General features: G+C 34.5%; 1 long non-coding RNA gene and 1 pseudogene across 1 annotated transcript in view; both read right to left on the bottom strand.

The window, feature by feature from the left end:
• Window positions 1–22,372, bottom strand: part of LOC127541854 (uncharacterized) — a 153,243-nt gene that overhangs the window by 33,452 nt on the left and 97,419 nt on the right. The gene's annotated exons all lie outside the window — the stretch shown is intronic.
• Window positions 7,756–9,400, bottom strand: LOC127541846 (F-box-like/WD repeat-containing protein TBL1XR1; annotated as a pseudogene).

Here is a 22,372-nt window from a genome sequence, read left to right on the forward strand (position 1 = left end):
TAATTCTGGGTTCAAATCATAATTGTATTCCTTTTTACACTTATGACCTATTGCAATTCAGTTAACCTCTCTGAGTCTTGCATTCCTTCTTTGTAAAAACAGGGAGTTGGATTATATGGCTTTTAAGCTTCATTCCAACTCTAAATCATAATTCTTATGATATATAAAATATTAGATGAATGAGTTCTTTTTAGAAAAAGATGCCTAAATGATGTCTTTTTGAACTAAAATTTGTTTCAATATTCTTTTCTAAATGTCTCGTTTTTCCTCAGTTTTTCCTATTGGTACATAATCCACATAAAAATAAACCTTTCTTTAAATTTCAAAATTTTTTCTTTTCCTTTTGTTCTATTCTTGCCAGATAAAAATAAATTTAATAAATTAAATATTTAGTTTGAAGAACCTATTACATGTATAATACTTTGCTTCTGGGTGATAAGGATGAAAAGACAAAAAAGTAAATAAAACCATTTCCTTAAACAGATAAACCAAAGCTAATTTGAAGAGAAGGTTACTAGCCTTCAAAAGATAAATTATCCAGAATTTGTTAAATGTCTTGCTGTTGTTGTTCAGTCCTTTCAGTCATGTCTGAATCTTTGCATCCCATTTCTTGCAAAGATACTGGAGTACTTTGCCATTTCCTTCTCCAGCTCATTTTACAGATCAGGAAATTGAGGCAAAATTAAGTGATATAGTCCAGAGTCACATAGCTAGTAAGTGTCTGAGGCTAGATTTAGACCTAGGAAGATGAGTTTTCCTAATTGTAGATCTTGAAGTCTATTTACTGCTCCACCTGCCTGACACAGAGTTGTTTATAGACTCAGTTAAAGAGAACTGATACTGGGTAGTAAAGTGGATGTGTCAAAACTTATTAGATGTGTAAATCTAAAAAGTTTAAAAAAAAACTCTCTCAATCCCCTTGTCTGCAAAACAGGAAGACAAATAGTATCTATCCTCCAAAGTTGTTGTGAGAATCAAACATGATTTCATGAGTCATTATGAAGGGGGAGGAAAACTGTTCCCTTTATTGAAGCTGTGTTCCCTTTAAGATTATCACTCTGAAACTGTGTTCCCTTTACTGAAACTGTGTTCCTTTTAAGATTATCATTCTGAAACTGTGTTCCCTTTTGATTTGTTATCCCTTTTGGAGTCTCAGCCCCTCCTGAGTAAGGCATATCCCCCCAGATAAGTTATCTTTTGGGAATGCTAGCCCCTTTGACTCAATTAGAAATCCTGATCAAAAAGCATCCCTTTGAAGTGTTGTTAATTCTGATGGGAGATCTGGGCTGGATACTGATAAGCATCTAGGCCTGGGAAACTTGGTTTCCTGAAGACGCCTTTAAAGGGCAGTTTCTAAAGTCACTCGTTGCAGAGGCCTAAAGAAAGAACATGCCATGCCAAGGAACCTCTCTTTCTCCTAAGTATAGCTGCTTGCAAGGACCCTCTGCCTACTGAGAATGTATTTTCTTCTTAGTGTCAGCCTCCATTTCCCTAATAGGACTTTGCCACTATACAAGTTAATCTCTTAGCGAAATTGGTTTCCTGTCCAATAAACTTTCATTTTTGCCAATTAATAATTCAGTTTCATGAATTCTTTCATGAAAAACCTGTGTCAACCAAAAAGGGGATTTTAACAACTCTCTGACTGCCACTAACTTCATCAATTATGGAAGTGAATTAATATCTGAAGGGAACTCTTCTTGTGAAATCCCATCAACTTCAATGATTTTAATGACCTCCTCTATGCAGAAGATGCCATTGAAGCTCTACTTTTGCATTTTTAACTTCTGACCTCTTAATAAGCTGAAACACTAAAATCTGACACTATACATACTCCAAACTGAACTGCTCTTTCTCCCCAGCTCACTTCTTCCTTACAACTCCTGCAGTTTTATTAAGATATTACATTTTCCTATTTGTAAAGGTTGCAAAACATGTTGTCTTCACTGACTTCTTCATTGTTTTCTAAACCCAATGTATTTTTAAACCTTATTGATTCTATTCCCACAATACTTGATATACATCCCTTTGTTTTCATTATTGCTGTTACCTTCCTAAATTAGGCCCATATCACCTTTTCTCTAGTCTTTGCAACTACCTCGCAGTTCGTTTCCCCTCCCTGAGTACTTCTCTCTAATTTATTCTATGCTTTGTTACCAGAATAATCTAATTAAAACATAACTTCATAGAATTTCTGTGCTTAGAATCCTTTAGTGTCTACCTACTCCCTACTAATTAAAAACTAAATATATCTATTTGTAATTCAGGAACTTAATACAAACTGAATCTTTTTCCCCCTTAACTTATATCCCATTAATTTTCTACATATACTTAATACTCCCAGGGGTCCTCAAACTTTTAAAATAGAGAGGCCAGTTCACTGTCCCTCAGACTGTTGGAGGGCCAGACTATAGTAAAAACAAAAACTTTGTTTTGTGGGCCTTTAAATAAAGAAACTTCATAGCCCTGGGTGAGAGGGATAAACATCCTCAGCTGCCGCATCTGGCCCGCCACTGTAGTTTGAGGACCCCTGAGTCTAAACCAAAACATGATTACTTAGGGTATCCTAAGATGGATTCTTACTTTCCCATCTCCAACTATTTGCTCATGTTCTTTCTGCCCTCATCATTCTCCATTTGAACCTCACCCCCAACAAAGTCTAACCTTGCTGCCTCCACAAAAATTTCCTTGAGTATCTGAAAGAATGTCATTCCTCTCTGCTGTAGTCAGGAGTAGTGTGAGATTATATGTAAAGTACTTTGAAAACCTTAAAATGCAGTATAAATGTCAGTTATTATTATTATTATTATTAGAAGTAGTAGTGGTAGTAATAGTAGTAGTAATACTAGCAGCAACAGCAATAGTTAGATATTGCAGTGGATATAATGCTGATCCTGAAGTCTTCCTGAGTTCAAATCTGACCTCAGGTATTTACTAGCTGTGTGATTCTAGGCAAGTCACTTAATCCTGTTTGCCTCAGTTTCTCATATGTAAAATAAATTAGAGAAGGAAATGGCAAACCACTCCAATACCTTTACCAAGAAAACCTCAAATGGAATCACAAAGAGCGATTACTGAAAACTGACTGAACAACAACTAATGGTGGTATTAATAGTAGTAGTAGTAGTAGTAGCAGTAGTAGTAGTAGTAGTAGTAGTAGTAGTAGTAGTAGTAGTAGTAGTAACAGCAGCAGCAGTAGTAATTGTAGAAGTAAAAGTACCCTCGAGTTACTAGACCTCAAATTTAGTGGTAACTTTACTCCCTGAGATGCCTTCTGTTGAACTCCTACTGAACTCAAGCAATGCTTTATTTACAAAGCAATCCAGGGATGTGTTAGTAAATATTTAATAATTAGACTCTCCAAAAATATATGAGTACATATCTATATCTAGTTCTTTTAAATATTTCATTTTATACTTTGGTGGGTATAGTGCATGCCAGATTTGGGGATATGGAAGGGAAATTTATGAGGGTAATGCTGGTCAGTGAGATATGTAAACTCCCGGTAACAAGTTAATCAAAAAGGGATAAAAATAGTAAAATATGCACTTCTATTAGATTATCTATATAATCTCCTGAAGCAGGAGAGAGCAATATAAGTTGTATTGTCTTTTCTTTTCAACTACCAAAATGTGGAGAGGAAAATAAAACAACTTTTTAAAGTTATTCTCTGTATAAGACAGAGAAGGGCAGAATGCAAGCAATGACAACCATTTCTCCAAGTCAGACAGGTGTCATGACCTCAGATCCTAACTTTTTTTAATTTTGTGTTGGAAAAAAGGTTTTTCTGCAGGTAGTTTACAATACATGGAGATGATATATGATAAACCTCTAGCTGTTTAAATTACCTATGTCAAGTAGAAAAGCCCAAGCTCCATAATTAACATGTATGTCAAACAACACAGAATTCCTCAAAGAATGCACTTCAGGCCTTTTAACTATGTGACCCAAGTGTGTGTGTGTGTGTGTGTGTGTGTGTGTGTGTATGTTCATATATTTATGTGAAGTCTTTCTAGAATTCTTCATTCTTCTTTCTTAAACATTTTGTTTAGCATTTATCATATTCAACTCTCACTCTTTTTATTCTTCCTGTTTCATTGATGAATAATGAGAATGTTAACACTGCTTATCTTGACATAGCAAATAAAAAATGACTTGCCTAAGAGGCTCTAATATGAATCAACTGGATGATTTCTGTATATTTGCTTCAGTTTTAAGATATGATTGCTTACTCCTAACAGTAGCTATAAAACATACAGCTGAGAGGAAAACTCTAATCATAACTAACTAAAGAAATCTTATTCAGCAATATGACTGTAAATGAAATTATACTTTACAATTGCTGATCTGCTACCCATGGAGGGGGGCAGGATTAAAGAAGTAGAATTATAGAAAAATTAGAAGCAATCCTCTATAGTCAGTTTTCTTCTAGTAGCATTATTTACTATGGCTCTTTTTTCTATTGCCATCATTGTGAACATTTTTTTTTAAAATGGTCATTTTTACAGATTTAATTGTGATACAAATCTACATAAAAATATAGAGAACTTTCCTGAAGAAAATGAGCATTTTGATTGGCCTTAAATATGCAAATATTACCTTTAATTTTTTTATATTGAGGAAGCTACCTGAATTTATGTAAGCTCAGGCATCATTTTTATGATGCCTTATGTTGGATCAATATAAAAATCCTTTAGAAATTCTTCCTATGAATATTTCAAAAATAATGCACTCTTGAGGACCTTGTAGTTGATAACAGCTTATATAACATTTCATTTGACCCAGTGTTGAAGTATTCATTTTTTTCCCTCTAAGACACATACTTAAAGCATGAAGCTGATATTATCATGTCCTAAATAATTAATTCATTTGAAAGATTTTTCAGGTTTCATTAGCACTTGTATAGAAATCATTGTTCTGATTCATATGAGAGCTACATTAGAAAATTAATTGATGACATTCTACCAACTCTACATTCTAAAATAACATATCATTTACTGAATGAATCCCAACACTGATGAAATCAAACAACTTAGTTCATAAGTTGTGAAGATTTGATGATTACATATTTAGTAAATTTTCTATTTGTTGAATTTTTATTATTTTTTTATTGCACAGATTTTTTTTTTATTTTTTACTTTTTTTTTTTTTAAACAACAACAGAGGTCAGCCACGGACACAGACCTCCACCAATAAAAGTAGGATGTCTAAGTGCCAGATACTCAGTCTATGAGGTTTTCTACATAACTCACAAGGTAATTGTTCTAGATATCTTTCATGTGTTCCAAAACCCTAAAAAGAGCTGGCACAAAATCATCATGAATGACTGCCTTTCTGGATATGAATTATTATTTTTTTTTAAAAACGCTGTGATTTAGAATAGATTCTCCACTAATAATTGGAGAACATAGAAGAATGAATGTGGAATTAAGTGTATTTTCTTTACCAAAGGCCAATGCTATCCTCCCTTAGCAAAATGAAGACTTGCTTCAAGTCATATTAGTTTGTAAAAATAGCAGAAAATCAATGGCAAAAAAGAAAAAAAGCTGCATTATTTGGGTTAAATCAATTTATGCCTAAACTAAGAACAAAGTAGATTAACTTTTTTTTAAAATTTTATAATAACTTTTTATTGACAGAACCCATGCCAGGGTACTTTTTTTTACAACATTGTCCCTTGCACTCGCTTCTGTTCCGATTTTTCCCCTCCTTCCCTCCACCCCCTCCCCTAGATGGCAAGCAGTCCTATATATGTTAAATATGTTGTGGTATATCCTAGATACAATATATGTTTGCAGAACCAAACAGTTCTCTTGCTGCACATGGAGGGAGAATTGGATTCAGAAGGTAAAAATAACCCAGGAAGAAAAACAAAAATGCAAACAGTTTATATTCATTTCCCAGTGTTCTTTCTTTGGGGGTAGCTGCTTCTGTCCATCATTGTTCAATTGAAACGGAGTTTGGTCTCTTTATCAAAGAAATCCACTTCCATCAAAATACATCCTAATACAGTATCATTGTTGAAGTGTTTAATGATTTCCTGGTTCTGCTCATTTCCCTTAGCTAGATTAACTTTTTTAAAGCAATAATAATCACAAAATTATTAGTGATTGAAATAGTGTTATAAAATGGTTAACTTTGCAAACCTCTGTGATAGAAGCTGTTCCTTAATTAAACATCTGTGACATAAATTTAACAATATACTCTTAGAAATTTATAACCTCAGAATCTGGCATGAAATATGAAGTGTCCCTTTTTCAACAGCACACACAAACAAAATGTGCTGAATTTACAAAAGAAATTTTGGTATACCCTAGTCACGTGAACAGAACAAAAGTTTGCTATCTGTTGAGAAAAATACTTGATATTGCAAACAGACTAAAGGACAATATAGTAGTGATTAATTAAAAATAGCAGCTTATACCTATTTTACCTGAAAAAAACATAGCCATAAGTTATGATAATTGCAGAATCAGAGCAGCAGAGATATTAGTGCAAGTATTATTATTTTGTAATAAGCTGAATCACTGTTATTTAAACACATCTTAAAGCAAGTCTTCTGTTCTAAAGATTTCTTTTGAAACTAAGGTAGTAAACATTTTGCCACATAATGGCAGTGTTATCAAATATATGCCAAAGGTATTTTGATTTATATAAAGCAAATTGACATGAGATTTTTTTTTAATGCTGGAATTTGGTTACATTATATATCAACTCCTATACATAAGGTGTATATGCCTGGTAGAATGCTACTTTGCTCCTTTTCACAATAGTGCACAACTAAACCATAATTAACTATGGTCTTGAAGCAACAAGATTTTTTTTTTAAATGCAGCTCTTGTATTTGTAAATTAAAAAAAAAATTGTGCCCTTCGATTCTTAAGTTTGGCAGAAATAAGTCCCAAATAAGAAACTTCTGCATTTCAGCCACACCACCAGAAAAACCAGAGCAGAATACCCTTACAAATAATGTACTTTCTTGATTAACATGACCAATGTCACATTTAAGATATATATTTTTTTAAATCAACCCTCACCCCAACACAAAAGCAATGGAAAATGTGCTCTGAGAGCCACAGAATAGACCAAACCTCACTTGGCCTCTTCAAAGCAATGCATTAAAATATTTTTTAAAAGATTTTTTTTATGTTTAAAAGATGAAAAAAAAATAAAAACAAGAAACAAGATTCACTCCCTTACTTCCTGCATCAGTAAACAAACCCCCCCAAAATGCTTGAAAAGCAAGAAACCACCCATGGCTGCATATTCACATATGTCCATTTTCTCTGTACACATAAACTGCTCAACTATTAAGGGAAATTAAAAGAAGAAGAAGAAGAAAGAAGAAGAAGAAGAAGAAGAAGAAGAAGAAGAGAAGAAGAAGAAGAAGAAGAAGAAGAAGAAGAAGAAGAAGAAGAAGAAGAAGAAGAAGAAAAAAGAGAAATAAATGATCCATCATAATGATTAGATAGGGAAGGGTTGGGGGAGAGGGCAGGGGGATGGGAAGGCTGCCATTTGTCTCCCGATTTGGTGCACATATGGTCTGCTTTTTTGTATAGTCTCGTTCCTTTCCTCTTCTGCTTTTCACATCTCAAGCTTCTAAACACTATTTGGGGGCACAGCAGATAAGATGTCAGCACTTGCTGAACAGGATTCACAAGCTATGACAAAACTCTGTCATCTTCTTCAGGGTGTAATTTTACTTTGTTTCTATACAGTGTATGTCGAGATTTCTTTTAGTTTGGCTGTAGTGGACTGGCCATGGTTCCAGTGGGACTAGAGTAGTACATGGGTCAGGGACAGTCATTTTGGCTATGTACACATTCATAGTCGGTCCATGGCTTCCAACTAATAGCACTATTTTTGTAAGTCTAGCACACAAACTGAACCATCTGATGCACTGGCTCTAACTTTGTCTCCTGCTGCATTTCAGCAAACCTCAAATATTCTACCTGTTCCCCTATAGCTATGAACTGGGGCACCCGTCTGCGCGTTCCAGATGTGCACACATTTGTTGAAGGAGCCATTCGCCAGGTACCTGCAGTCAGGACTAAAAGCCACGCTGTACACAGGCTCTTGGTGCTTTGTCAAAGTGTGGATGCAGATGCCCCGGTTCACGTCTCATAACCGAACAGTAGAGTCAAAGGATGCACTGGCCAGCATGAGGTTGGCATTTGGGTTGTTTGTTCCTGATCCTGTGGGACTCCATTTGATAGTATAAATTTCTTTATTATGTGCTTGCAAATCATGGACACAACTCTCTTGTTTCATACTCCATATCTTTAAAGTCATGTCATCAGAAGAGGATGCCAGAAGGTTACCAGTTGGGTCCCATTTGATAGCATTTACTTCATTTGTGTGTCCCTGGAATGTTTTAATAGGCCTATCCTGTCCCAATTTACAGACATGAATGCACATATCGGTGCTGCAAGAGGCAAAGGTGTTGTTGCTTTGCCAATCCACGTCCAGTACTGGTGCTGAATGAAAAGGGAACTGCTGCTTGGCTTCCCCAGTATGGGCATCCCAGATAATTGTGGTCTTATCCACTCTGGCACTCAGGATGAAATTTCCTTTCTTGTTCCATTTTAATACAAAAATAGGACCTTTATGTTGCCCCAAGGTGCTAGCAAGATTACCATCTTTAGTCCATATTCTGCCAAATCCATCATATGACCCAGGGATGAAAAGTGTGCCTTCACTACTCCAATCAAGGGAGGTCACGTCTTTGTTGCTGGGCACATCTTGCCCACCTTGCCTGATACAATGGCGGAGGACTAGCTGGGTCGAGCCGCTCGTGCTGTTCTCACTCAGATTCCATATTCTTACTGTTGAGTCACCAGATCCTGAGGCTAGGAGATCACTAACAGGATTCCAGGTGCCGATGAACACTTCTGACTCATGACCCGGTAATACCACAGCTTTGTTTGAGGGAATTTCAACATCTCCATCTACCTCCATCATATCTGTATGGATATTTGCTATACTATGGGCTCCGTTTTCTTCTCCATTTGCAGTATTTTCTCCGTTTTTCGCTGAGCCCTGCTGATTGGTTGTGGTGGTGGTGGCGGCGGCGGCAGCTGCGGCCTGTTATTGGGCAACTTTATCTCTGTACTCTTGCTGTCTGATCTGTACCACGTCGGACATCACAGCCTGGATCAGTGACAAAGACTGTAGGTCGTCCATCAAACAAGGTACCATCCTCATTACTACTGACTTCTGCCTCTACATACTTCAGGCCTTTCTGGATGATAGAAATCAGAGAAGCAGGTGGAACCAGACCATTGATATTAGACTGGCTGATATGGCTTTCTATACCAAAGGTAAATGCTGAATGAGAAAATCCTGACTCTTGTAAGTATCTATATACCAAGAAATTGACCTCATCACTGCTTATACTCATCTTTATTCCCACTTAAATCATGAGGTCACAACACAGGATATAACCCAGTGGCAGTACATTGATGTGGGGAAGCTCAACTTATTTGGTACTTCCAAACACATGGAGTTGATACTGGCGCCGCTCCCCGGGGCTGGGCTGGGCCAGGCAGGGCCGGGGCTCGGCCGCCCCTCCCGCCGGCAGTGGAGGCCCAGCAAGTGCCCCGGCCGGCCGACCTCAGGCGCCTGGGCGGAACACGTAGCCCCGGCGGGAGCGGCCTCAGCTCCCGGCTGGGCTTCGGGAGGGCGGCGCGATGAGTCCGCCGCCGCCGCCGCGGCAGCCGAGGACTTCTTGAATTTTTATATCTTGATTTGCAAATTATCTTGAGGGCATCACTATCAAGTACATAGAATAAATGAACTATCAGAATCCCACAGCAAAAAGGCATCTTGTAATGACAAGCTGATTTTTCCAGGATTGCAAAGCACTATTGTTTCTTTTCCATATTAATGATGATAATCATAATGATGATAGCTAACATTTATATACTTTAAGGTTTGCTGAGTTCTTCTTACATACAAGTTGTCCTCAAAGTTTTAGCGCTATTTAAAAATTTAATAACACTAAGACATTTGACACATCTTGTTTTATCCCATTTGCATGCACAATTACTATTTGAGTTTCATGTTATTATTATTTCCATTTTACAGAGGAGGAAATTGACAGTGAGACTTGTTAAATGTCTTGCTGAGAGTCATATCTATCACTTAAATCACTTATGTCACAGTAGGTATCTAGTGCAGTATTTGAACTCAGATCTTGGTAACTTTAAGTCATGTACTAAAAATACATAGTACAGGACAATCCCCACCCCAATTCTATAATACTACATAGGCCTAAAATTTCAAATGCCTTCTGAGGTAGTTAGACTCCTGTTGACTGTGACTGATCATACCATTGAGTTGATAGTACTAGAGTTTGTAAAGGAGACTAATATATTTTCTTATAACCAGAAGGCATAGGACACAATACTGATAGATGTCAAAGGTTAATTCTTTTGGATTGAGGTAAGTTTTTAGTATATCTTAACAGAAAAGTTGTATTTAAATACAAAGAATGTGTCATTTAAAAGAATGTAGCCTCTATTTTATCAATGTGTGGTAAAACAATTCTTTTCAATATATTCATGTGAACATATTCACATTATTTTTCCAAAAAGACTCCAAATAGCTATTTGATGCCTTATAGATTGATAATAAATATGGTGGATATTTGCTGATAGAAACCAGCAGTCCAGGACTGAGCTTGTCCAGAACACTTTAGCAAGTCAAAGTTATTAATTCTCCATGGGAATCATTGTGAAATATCCCACAGAAGGAAACACCAACATTTTTTTCTTTTTAAATAAAAAAATAAATAATAAATGGGGTATTTATTAATTTGCATCACTCAGGTGAAGGCTTGTGTGATGGAAAATAGAGGTGTTTTTAAAATCAATTTGTAATTTCAGAATTAAAGTTATACAGTTAATCTAAAAAGCAATGCTATATTTCAGATGAATTTGAAATATCTTTCAGAAGGGAAGACTTTGTACCAAAGTTTGGTGCAGGTATTTATGCAATTGTGTATCTTTGATATTGATCTTTAGAGATCAAATGCTTTATTATATAGTAATTCTATTCTTTAGCTAAAAAGCATGTAGCATACATATATGTATATGTTCCACATGTGCATTCAAAATATTAGGATAGATAAAATATGAGAAAGACAAGAAAATACTTCAAAATGTCAATTGTAAAACAATTCTATTCAAATTATTGTTGAAAATATAACTATATATGCATCTATATAGATTATGTATAGATATATTATCTATATATTATATTGTATATTATATCATTTTATACAGATTTAATTGTGATACAAATCTACATAAAAATATAAAGAACTTTCTTGAAGAAAATGAGCATTTTGGGCTTAGATATGCAAATAATACCTTTAATTTTTTTTTTTAATTGAGGATACTACTTGAATTCATGTAAGCTCAGGCATCATTTTTATGATGCCTGACATTGGATCAATATGATCCAACTATATATGTTATATCACTTTATAGTTATTATATCTATATCTATATTATATATGATATATATGTCTATAATATATATCATACATAAAACTTTTTTTGCAAAGCACTTAGACATACATAATCCAATACATAAAACTGTTCCCCATTTTATAGGAAAAAAGGAAAAGTGATGTCCATGGTCATGCTACTAGTAAGTGTAAGAGGCTGACTGAAACCAGATCTTCTTGACCTTAAGTCCATCATTAATTTTATTATGCCATGCTAGTTAGAAATAGATATAAATATACATACATACATAATATAAATGAAATGTATATATGTATATATACACATACATCTATGTACACATATATGCATACATATACATATATTTCACTTTATACATATCTATGCTCCCAAATCTCTGGCCACAAAATATTCTTATTACTATGATAACAATTCTTTCTGTGAGCACAGCTAAAGAATGTGAAGATTTGCCCTTTGATGTAAAATTTAAAATTTGCTTATAAAAACAGTAGCAAACAAAATATATTAAGAACATGTTTCTTTCCATTGTTCTTTCAGTGAACTTCTTATCCCACTTAACTTTCAACACAAGCATGTCTTGAATAAGCCTGGAAGTAATTTGAATAATTCCACCCAATTGCCCCTGATAAAACTGCAGGCATTTGAAACATAACTATACCTTGTCCAATTGTTTGATGACTAGAAATAATCCATGTAATGCTCATCTAAGTAGGGAAACTTTTAGGACTGGGAATCACTCAAAATACATCCAAATATTGTAACTATGGGTCTCTTGTTCATATTAAAGAAGAATTCTCACAAGTAAAGGGATATTTAGATTTGGAGTCTTAGATCCTGGGTTCAAATTCTGCTTATATGACTTATTTTTTATGTACTCATTGACATGTCCTCATTGAACCTTTAGGTCTTGACATCCTCACTTGTAAAATGAGATAATAATAGGTTTAGATAAATTTTGAATTCTCTTCCAGCTCTAAGAAATATAATTTATGATAATTCTGCTGCATGATGTTTAAGTGCCAGATGTACTATTCAGCTTTTTGAAAAATGGGTTGCTCATTAGTAGATGTCTTCATTTTCTGTTAGGTCTGAGTTAAAAAAAATACAAATAATTATTTTTTAGTTTTGAGAATTGTGTGTCTAAAAGAGAAATTATTATACCCTGAGTAGTGTGATATAGATATGCTCCCAAATCTCCTGGATGGTGACAAGCCAGAAAATGGTAAGACATCGCATTAAAGGTTATATAAGTTTTTTGCGTCAATTAAGAATTTCTAAGATTTACATGAACTAATGCAGAGGTGAAGTGAGAAGAACAAAGAGAACATTGTAACAGTAACAAGATTATGTGATAATAAATTGTGATTGTCTTGGCTTTCTTCAACAATGTAACAATTCAAGACAATTCCAATAGACTTGTGATGGAAAATGCCATCCACTCAAAGAGAGAACTATGGAGATTGAATATATATCAAAGCATAGTATTTTCATCTTGTATTTTTTGCTTGTTTTTTTTTTCCTTTTGATTTGAATTTTTTATTTTTATTTTTTGCTCAGCAACTATATGGAAATATGTTTAGAAGAATTGCACGTTTAACTTATATCAGATTGCTTGCTGTCATAGGGAGATGGGAGGGGATAGGAGAGGGAGAAAAATTTGTAACCCAATATTTTGTAAAGGTGAATGTTGAGAGCTATCTTTGTATGTATTTGGAAAAATAAAATATTATAATAAAAAATTTCTAATACAAGCATTGCCTAAACAGTCACTAAGAAAAAAGAAAGCCACTGGAGAATCTAATATTTAATATAACTGACCATTCTTTATACACACACACACACATACACACACACACACACACACACACACACACACACACACACACATACATTTATCCATATACATCCATGTATATATTGTTGTCAGTCATGTTGTCAATGACTTCACGGAGGAGAAACATGGAATCAAGGTCTGCTACCACACTGATGGTAAATTTTTCAACTTAAAAAGGCAACTTAAAAAACTTTAAAAAGTCAAAACTAAAGTGGAGGGAGTGTTGGTACAAGATTTTTTTTTTTTTTTTTTTTTTGGTTTGCAGATGATTGCAGCCTCTGAAGCTGAGATGCAACAAAGTATGGATCAATTCTCTACAGCTTGGGTTAATTTTGGCCTAACACCAAGAAAAGACAGGTCCTCCATCAGCCAGCACCACCTCATTAATATGTAAAACCATCACTTAACAGCAAATGAACTTTTGAATGCTGTGGATAATTACTTCCCCTGGCAGTATACTTAGTGATTGGTAGATTCCAAAGGAAAGTGTGGGAGAGGAGAGATATTAAACTACTGATCTAAAGGTCTATAGAGTCATTGAACTGACTTCATTATTTTTAAGCCTTTGAAACATAGACAATATACCAGTGCCATGCCAGGAAATTTAATACACACACACACACACACACACACACACACACACACATGCAAAAAATAAAATTTTTGCTCTTCAAGAAAATGAAAATGATTAATACTCTGAATTGTTTCCATTAATCAATATTTCTTTTTCTTCTTCCTATGATCTCTTCCTACACTTGAAAATATTTTTTTCAATGTGATAAGGTTCTGATAAGGTGCTGGTAGAATGTAGTTATATTTTGTGCTGGTAAAATTGCAAATAAATAAATAAAGTCATTGAAATAACAGTGAGTTTTTGATTCAATTGTTTGGATAATTGTTTAATTTTTTGTCTCACTATATCTATGAAGATACAATCAAAATGTAGAATTATTTCTAATATTTTCAAATAATGATAACTGTGCTACTTTGTTCAACAAAGTGAAAAAGCCAGGTTAAGTACAAGCTTTTCCTCCCTTTCTCCGATTTTCTCATATAACATTTCTTATTGGGATTTGGGGATTCACTAGTTAGTAAAATTAGTGAATTACATATAGTGTAAAACTGTCTATTCTCATTGACAACAAAGAATAGTCTTAAGTTAAAAGTGCATGGGGTGTTTTCTTCAGAAGAAAAAAAAAGTTTTCAAATTTTTATTTTCATTGTTTTCTATGTAAAGGCAATAAGTTTTTTTTTAAATAACTTTTTATTGATAGAACTCATGCCAGGGTAATTTTTTACAACATTATCCCTTGCATTCACTTCTGTTTTTCCCCTCCTTCCCTCCAACCCCTCCCCCAGATGGCAAGCAATCCTTTACATGTTGAATAGGTTACAGTATATCCTGGATACAATATACGTGTACAGAACCGAACAGTTTTCTTGTTGCACAGGGAGAATTGAATTCAGAAGGTATAAATAATCCGGGAAGAAAAACAAAAATGCAAGCAGTTTATATTCATCTCCTAGTGTTCTTTCTTTGGGTGTAGCTGCTTCTGCCCATCTTTGATCAATTGAAACTGAATTAGCTCTCTTTATCGAAGAGATCCACTTCCATCAGAATACATCCTCAAACAGTATCATTGTTGAAGTATATAATGATCTCCTGGTTCTGCTCATTTCACTTAGCATCAGTTCATGTAAGTCTCGCCAGTCCTCTCTGTATTCATCCTGCTGGTCATTCCTTAACAGAACAATAATATTCCATAACGTTCATATACCACAATTTACTCAACCATTCTCCAATTGATGGGCATCCATTCATTTTCCAGCTTCTAGCCACTACAAACAGGGCTGCCACAAACATTTTGGCACATACAGGTCCCTTTCCCTTCTGTAGTATCTCTTAATAATTTAGTATTATAAAGTATAAGCCCAGTAGAGATACTGCTGGATCAAAGGGTATGCACACTTTGATAACTTTTTGAGCATAGTTCCAAATTGCTCTCCAGAATGGCTGGATGTGTTCACATTTCCACCAACAATGTATCAGTGTCCCTGTTTTCCCACATGCCCTCCAACATTCCACATTATCTTTCCCTCTCACTCTAGCCAATCTGACAGGTGTGTAGTGGCATCTCAGAGTTGTCTTAATTTGCATTTCTCTGATTAATAATGATTTGGAGCATATTTTCATATGTCTATAAATAGTTTCAATTTCTTCGTCTGAGAATTGTCTGTTCATATCCTTTGACCATTTATCAATTGGAGAATGATTTGATTTCTTATAAATTAGAGTCAATTCTCTGTATAGTTTGGAAATGAGGCCTTTATTAGAACCTTTGATTGTAAAAATGTTTTCCCAGTTTATTGTTTCCCTTCTAATCTTGTCTGCATTTGTTTTGTTTGTACAAAAACTTTTCAATTTGATATAATCAAAATTTTCTATTTTGTGGTCAATAGTGATCTCTAGTTCATCTTTGGTCATAAATTCCTCCCTCTTCCACAGGTCTGAGAGGTAAACTATCCTATGCTCTTCCAATTTATTTATAATCTCATTCTTTATGCCTAGGTCATGAACCCATTTTGACCTTATCTTGGTGTATGGTGTTAAGTGTGGGTCAATGCCTAGTTTCAGCTATACTAATTTCCAATTTTCCCAGCAATTTTTGTCAAATAGTGCATTCTTATCCCAGAAACTGGGATCTTTGGGTAAAGGCAATAAGTTGATAGACTATGTGACTATCTTCTTTCTTTTTAAAATCTGCACCCTTCCAAGAAAAAAAATCAATAAAGTTCAAGCTGAATTTTTCTTTCCATTACTTATATAGCTAATACTGGTCATTGTTCTTTATTTTTTATTTCCTAAACTTCTCCCTTCATTCAAAGAGAGAAAAATATAATAAAATTTTCTTTCTTTTGAGTCCTAATTATCCAATTTTTTTTATTACACCCATGGTTTTCAACTTTGTCAACAATTTATGAAATTTAGTTCCCTAGCTCTTCAAGTAGATGTTCGTCAACTAAAGTAAGCCATATTACTATTATCAGTGTCACTCTGTTTTGTGTCTTGGTTTAGTGAATTTTATCAACTACTGCAAGGTTTAGTGAGAAAAGTTAAAATAATTCATTAGAAAAAAAAATAAATTCTCTGATTTCGCTCCATAGCTTGTTTATATACGATCTCTATATATGGTATATTCAATATGATATGGACAATGTTGTTTTTCATCCTCTTTGCAAACTATTTTTGAAGCATATGACCTGCTTTTATGTCATCTAGCAATCATTAGCATTCATTGGTTTTTACTGTGTGCCAAGTGCTGTGCTAAGATTAGGGAATAAAAAAGTCAGAAAAGGTTCCTGTTCAAGGTAATTTAATATCAGGAAAACTCTTACCATCATCCAACATATCAACCAACAGAAATCATATGATAATCTCAAAAGATGCAGAAAAAGCTTTTGTACAACACTCAATCTTATTAAAGACACTAGAGAGCATAGAGATACAGGGAGCTTTTCTTAAAATAATCAACAGTTATCTATCTAAAACCGACAGTAATGGGGAGAAACTGGATGCTTCCCAATAAGATCAGGGATAAAACAAGGAAACCCATTTTCATCCCTATTATTCAACATTGTACTAGAAATGTTGCTTTAGCAAAAAGAAAAGCAAAAGAAATTAAAGGAATTAGAATAGGCTACAAGGAAATAAAACTATCACTCTTTGCAGATGATTTTATGATATACTAAGAGAGTCCTAGAAGTTATCCAAAAACCTACTAGAAACAATTCACAGTTTTAACAAAGTTGTAGGACATAAAATAAACCTACAGAAATCATCACCATTTCTGCATATTACTGACAACGCCCATCAGCAAGAGATAGAAAGAGGAATTCCATTTAAAATTCCTGTAGACAAAATAAAATACTGGGGGTGAGGTTCCCACTTACCAAGACAAACTCAAGAACTCAAGAATTATAATTACAAAGCACTTCTCACGCAAATAAAATAAGATCTAAACAATTTGGAAAACATTACTTGCTCATGTGTGGGCTGAGCTAATATAATAAAAATGACAATTCTGCCTAAATTGTTCTGCTTGTTCAGAGTCATATCAAACTGCCAAAACATTATTTTATAAAACTAGGAAAAAAATAGCAAAATTCATCTGAAAGAACAAAAGAGCAGAATATTAAGGAAATTAATGAAATTGATGAAAAAAAATATAAACAATGGTGGCTTAGCAATATCAAACCTAAAACCATATTATAAAGCATCAGTCATCAAAATCATTTGGTACTGGCTAAGAAATAGAAAATGATATGTCATATCAAAATAAGGTCAAAATGGGCACATGATTTGGGCATAAAGGATGATACCATAAACAAATTGGAGAACAAGACATAATTTAGCTATCAGATTTCTGGAGAAGGGAGGAATTTACGACCAGAGAAGAACTAGAGAACATTATGAAAGGCAAAATGGACAACTCTGGTTACATTAAACTAAAAAGTTATTGCACAACACAACCAACAGAAACAAGATTAAAAGGGAAGTACAAAACCAGGAAAAAATCTTTACAGTCAGTGTTTCTGATAAAGGTCTCATTTCTAAAATATTTAAAGAACTGTATCAAATTTATAAAAATACAAGTCATTCCCCAATTGATAGTCAAAGGATATGAACAGACAATTTTCATGATGAAATTATGAAATTTCAAGATGAAATTAAAGGCATCTATAGTCATATGAAAAATACTCTAAATCACTATTGATTTGAGAAATACAGATTAAAACAACTCTGAATTATACCTCTCAAATTGACTAAGAGGGGAGGAAAAGATAATGACAAATGTTGGAAGTGATGCAGGAAAACTGGGATACTAATTTATTATTGATGGAGTTGTGAAATGATCCAAACATTCTGGAGAGCAATTTGGAGCTATTCCCAAAGGGCTATTAAACTGTGCATACCTGTGGTGTTTTTCTTCTTTAAAATAATGGTTCTCTCTGGGAGAAAGCAGGTTTCTTGGGGAGGTTTTCTGGAGGCAACTTTAGCATCAGTTCAGATCAATAATTACCCCAAATGCAGCCAGGTGATAAAAGTTCAGATCTTTTATTGTCTCCAATATAGCCCAGTTAGCTTAGAGGCCAATCTCTCTGCTTGGTTCCAAGAGCTCCCTCTGAATGTCTCCAAATCCAAAGGTTTGTCCTTCAGCCTCTGCTTCTTCAGCCTCCAGCCAGCCAAGTGGAAAATGGAATGAATCTCTCTTGCCTCGGAGAGAGGGCTTGTGGGCTTCCTCCCACAGTACTCCTCTCTGACCCCGATTAATGTTCCAAAGTAACTCTCTCTAATCTGAAGTAACTCTCTTCCGAGAGAGGGCTTCTGGCTGAACTCACTTGACGCTCCCCTCTCAATCTAATTCAGCTGAACTCTCTTCGAGAGTCTCTATCTGTTTCTTATATATGAGAGAATGGGATTGTGGGATATCTCCCAGCGTGTGCTCTGGCCCTAAGAGCTTCAAGGGAGGTGTGAATTCGGATATCTCCTACTAAACCCTGAAATCTCCCAAATGTGTTAACTCCAATGAGTAAAGGTGTGAACACAAGCATTGTATCAATTAGTTCTACTTAGTACTTTGTTTCAGGTTCTGGCCCAGAACATCTCCTTGTAAGATCAGATCAATGAAACTAACCATGCTAAATTAGATAATTATTGTCTCTATCAATTCTAATGACTTAACAGTTTGTAAAGATTCCAACACATACTCTTTGACCCAGCAATGCCATTACTGGGTATGTATCTCAAGGAAATTATAAAGGTGGGAAAAAGACCCACATGTGCAAAAATGTTTGTAGCAGCTCTTTTTGTGGTAGCAAAGAATGAGAAAAGGAGTAGATCTGCATAAATTGGGGAATGACTGAACAAGTTGTGGTAATGAAAGTATTGGAATATTATTCTTATATTAAAATGATAAACAAGTTGATTTTAGAAAGGCCTAGATTTACATGAACTGATACTTAGTGAAACAATCAGAACCAGAAATACATTGTACATAATAATAGCAAGAATGTGCAATAATCAACTTCATTGATTCTTCTCAGGAGTTCAGTGATCCAAAGCAATCTCAATTTCATTTAAAAAAGGGAAAAAAGAAGTGACCATAACATGTGTTGATTTAAACTCAGTCAACTTACTTCTTTTTCAGGATGTGGGTAGCATTTTCTGTCCAAAGTCTATTGGGATTGCTTTGGGTCACCGAACTACTGAGAAGAACCAAGCCTTTCATAATTGATCATTACATATTCTTGTTGTTATTGTGTACAATGTGTTCCTGGTTCTGATGTTTCCTTCAGCATCAATTCATGTAAATCTTTACAGGCCTTTCTATAAACAACTTGTTCATCTTTTTTTATAGAACAATAATATTTCATTACCTTCATGTAACACAACTTGTTCATTCGTTCCCCAACTGATGGGCAGGCATTCCTTTTCCAATCCTTTGCTACCATAAAAAGAGCTGCAAAAACATTTTTGTACATGTGGATCCTTTTCCCTCTTTTATGATTTCCTTGGGATACAGACCCAGTAATGGCTCTGCTGGATCAAAAGGTATGCACAGTTTTATAGCTCTTTGGGCATAGTTCCAGACACTTCTTTTTTTTCTGTGTGTTTTTTTTTTTAATCTCTCCCATGGTTTTTCCTTTTTGCTCTGATTTTTCTCTCGCAACATGATTCATAAAGCAATGTGTATTAAAATAAATAAATTAGTACAAAAAAGGAGAAAAATGTTCCCTGCTCTTAAACAGCTTAAGGTAATTGGGGGAAATGATATGGAAATAACTATAGAATAACAAGATAAGTTGAAGGTAGCCTCAGAGGGAAAATCTAAGATTAGGAGGGTTCGGGAAAGGTTTCTTATAGAATATGGAACTTTTGCTGAGACTTGAAGGAAACCAGAAAAGCTTGAGGAGGGAGAGAATTCCAGGTATAGGAATAGTCAGTGAGAAGCTGAGATTTGGGAAGAGTATCATGTGTGAAGAAGGAAAAAGCACTGAGTGCTTTTAGATGTAATAAGCCTAGATGTAATAGATGTAAAAAGCCTAGAAAGGTAGAAGGGGTGAGGTTTTAAAAATACTTGAAAGCCAAATGGATGATTTTATATTTGATGCTGAAATGAATAGATAACCAGTGAAATTTCTTCAGTTGCAGTGCTGCTGCTGATGGGGGTGGTATGGTCAAATCCTTACTCTAAAAGATCAATTTTGAAAGCTGAATGGAGCTAAGTGAGTCAGGAGATCAAGGTGAAGATTTTTGTAATAGTTCATGCTTGAGGTTATGAGGACCTGCAGGGTAATGGCCATGTCAGGGGTGAGAAAAGATATTACATTTCCCTGCTTCTGGTTTAGATATTGCCTTCGTCCTTGAACTGTTGTATCCAATTATATTCCAGTTTACAGAGTTTTTTTTCATTAACTTTTCATCATTCCTGAAATAATAACTCCTAACTCATTATTCCTATAATTTTTCCAGTTCAAAATATCTTTATTCTATGCTACTCTCCCACTTTTACCATCTTCTCCATTAGAATATAAGATCCTTCAGGACAGGGCTTAACTGTTGCTTTTGTATTTTTACTTAGTACATAACTTGGCACATTCTCAGTGGTTAATAAACACTTTTTATTCTTTCAAGTCCAATAGTAACAACAAAAAATTTATTTACTGCCTACTGTGTGTCAGGTAATTTGTATACCTGGAAATATACTTCTATTTTTTCAATTTTGGGTGTTCTTATTCAGTGACTCTGAAAGGAACCAAGGACTTATTCTCAGCACATGGAAATTCTCATTCCCAGCTATTGAATAAAACACAAATACACAAGGAATAAAAAAAGAAAATAGTTTTGAGTCACACCTTGTTTTTAACTCCAAACTTTTATACATCATACTGGATTTTGAGGACCTATGGTCTAATTCTAAAAATCAATTTTTCAGGAGATTTCATGTGCTCTCTCATGGAGTAACCCATATAATTCCTGGCTCTCCTGGAGAGACTGTCTGTCTTTTCTTTCCTCCTTAGAGAGGCAGAGTATAAGGTTATCTTGGGACACAGACAGTCTGGCTTCATCTCTTAATCCTAATCCCTATTAGGACATAAGCACTGGCCTGAGTGTTGACAGTGATATTAGCCGATTTTATTTAGGATCAAATTGTTAGAAGTTTGGAAAAGAAAGCATTAGTACAATTCTGAACACTCTGCTTTGGTAATAAAGATTTATTTGTCAGTTCTATTGATAGAGGGGCTTCATCTTTTATTGTTGGCAAGGATTTTACCAATTGAAAAAAAGCATGAATTATCCTTGAAATCTAGCTGATGTTACATAAATGATTCACTGTCTCTTTAGATAAGCTTTGTGTTTTATACTTCTAAATTTAGCATTTCATATAGTGCTTAAGAGTTTCCAAACTACTTTTCAATGTAGTTTCAGTTGATTCTCAGAATAACTCTATAAAGTAAATACTATATTTTCACAATTTTACTGATGAGGAAACTGAGTATGAGAAGTTAAATGATAATAGAAATAGTGTCTGAGGTAGGATTTGAACCCAATTCTTTTTGACTCCAAGTACACTTCTATCCACTTTAGCATGGTATGTCACATGTGTATATATTTGAATTGTTGTGAGTTCTTAGTTCTTTATAAATGTGTTAATTGTAAACCAGTGCATGCATATATATAACATTTAATCATCTAGAGATAGATTATTCATCTTTCCATAATAAATACTTTTATAGATATATGTATAATTTGCAAAAATATTTTATTTATATAGGTGACATGTGTGTTCTAAATGATATGTTTTCAATGTGCTTATATTTAACTCTGTGTGTGTGTGTGTGTGTGTGTGTGTGTGTGTGTTTGTGAAGAGAATAATATCCTTCTCCTTATTCTGGGTAACTACTTATATCACTACAACTATGGCTAGCTAGGCACTTGTTGGGTGAAGTCACAGGGGTTAACAACTTGTGTCAAACCCTATAC

Source organism: Antechinus flavipes, chromosome 6 (genome assembly GCF_016432865.1).
Source record: "Antechinus flavipes isolate AdamAnt ecotype Samford, QLD, Australia chromosome 6, AdamAnt_v2, whole genome shotgun sequence".
NCBI classification, from domain to species: Eukaryota; Metazoa; Chordata; class Mammalia; order Dasyuromorphia; family Dasyuridae; genus Antechinus; species Antechinus flavipes.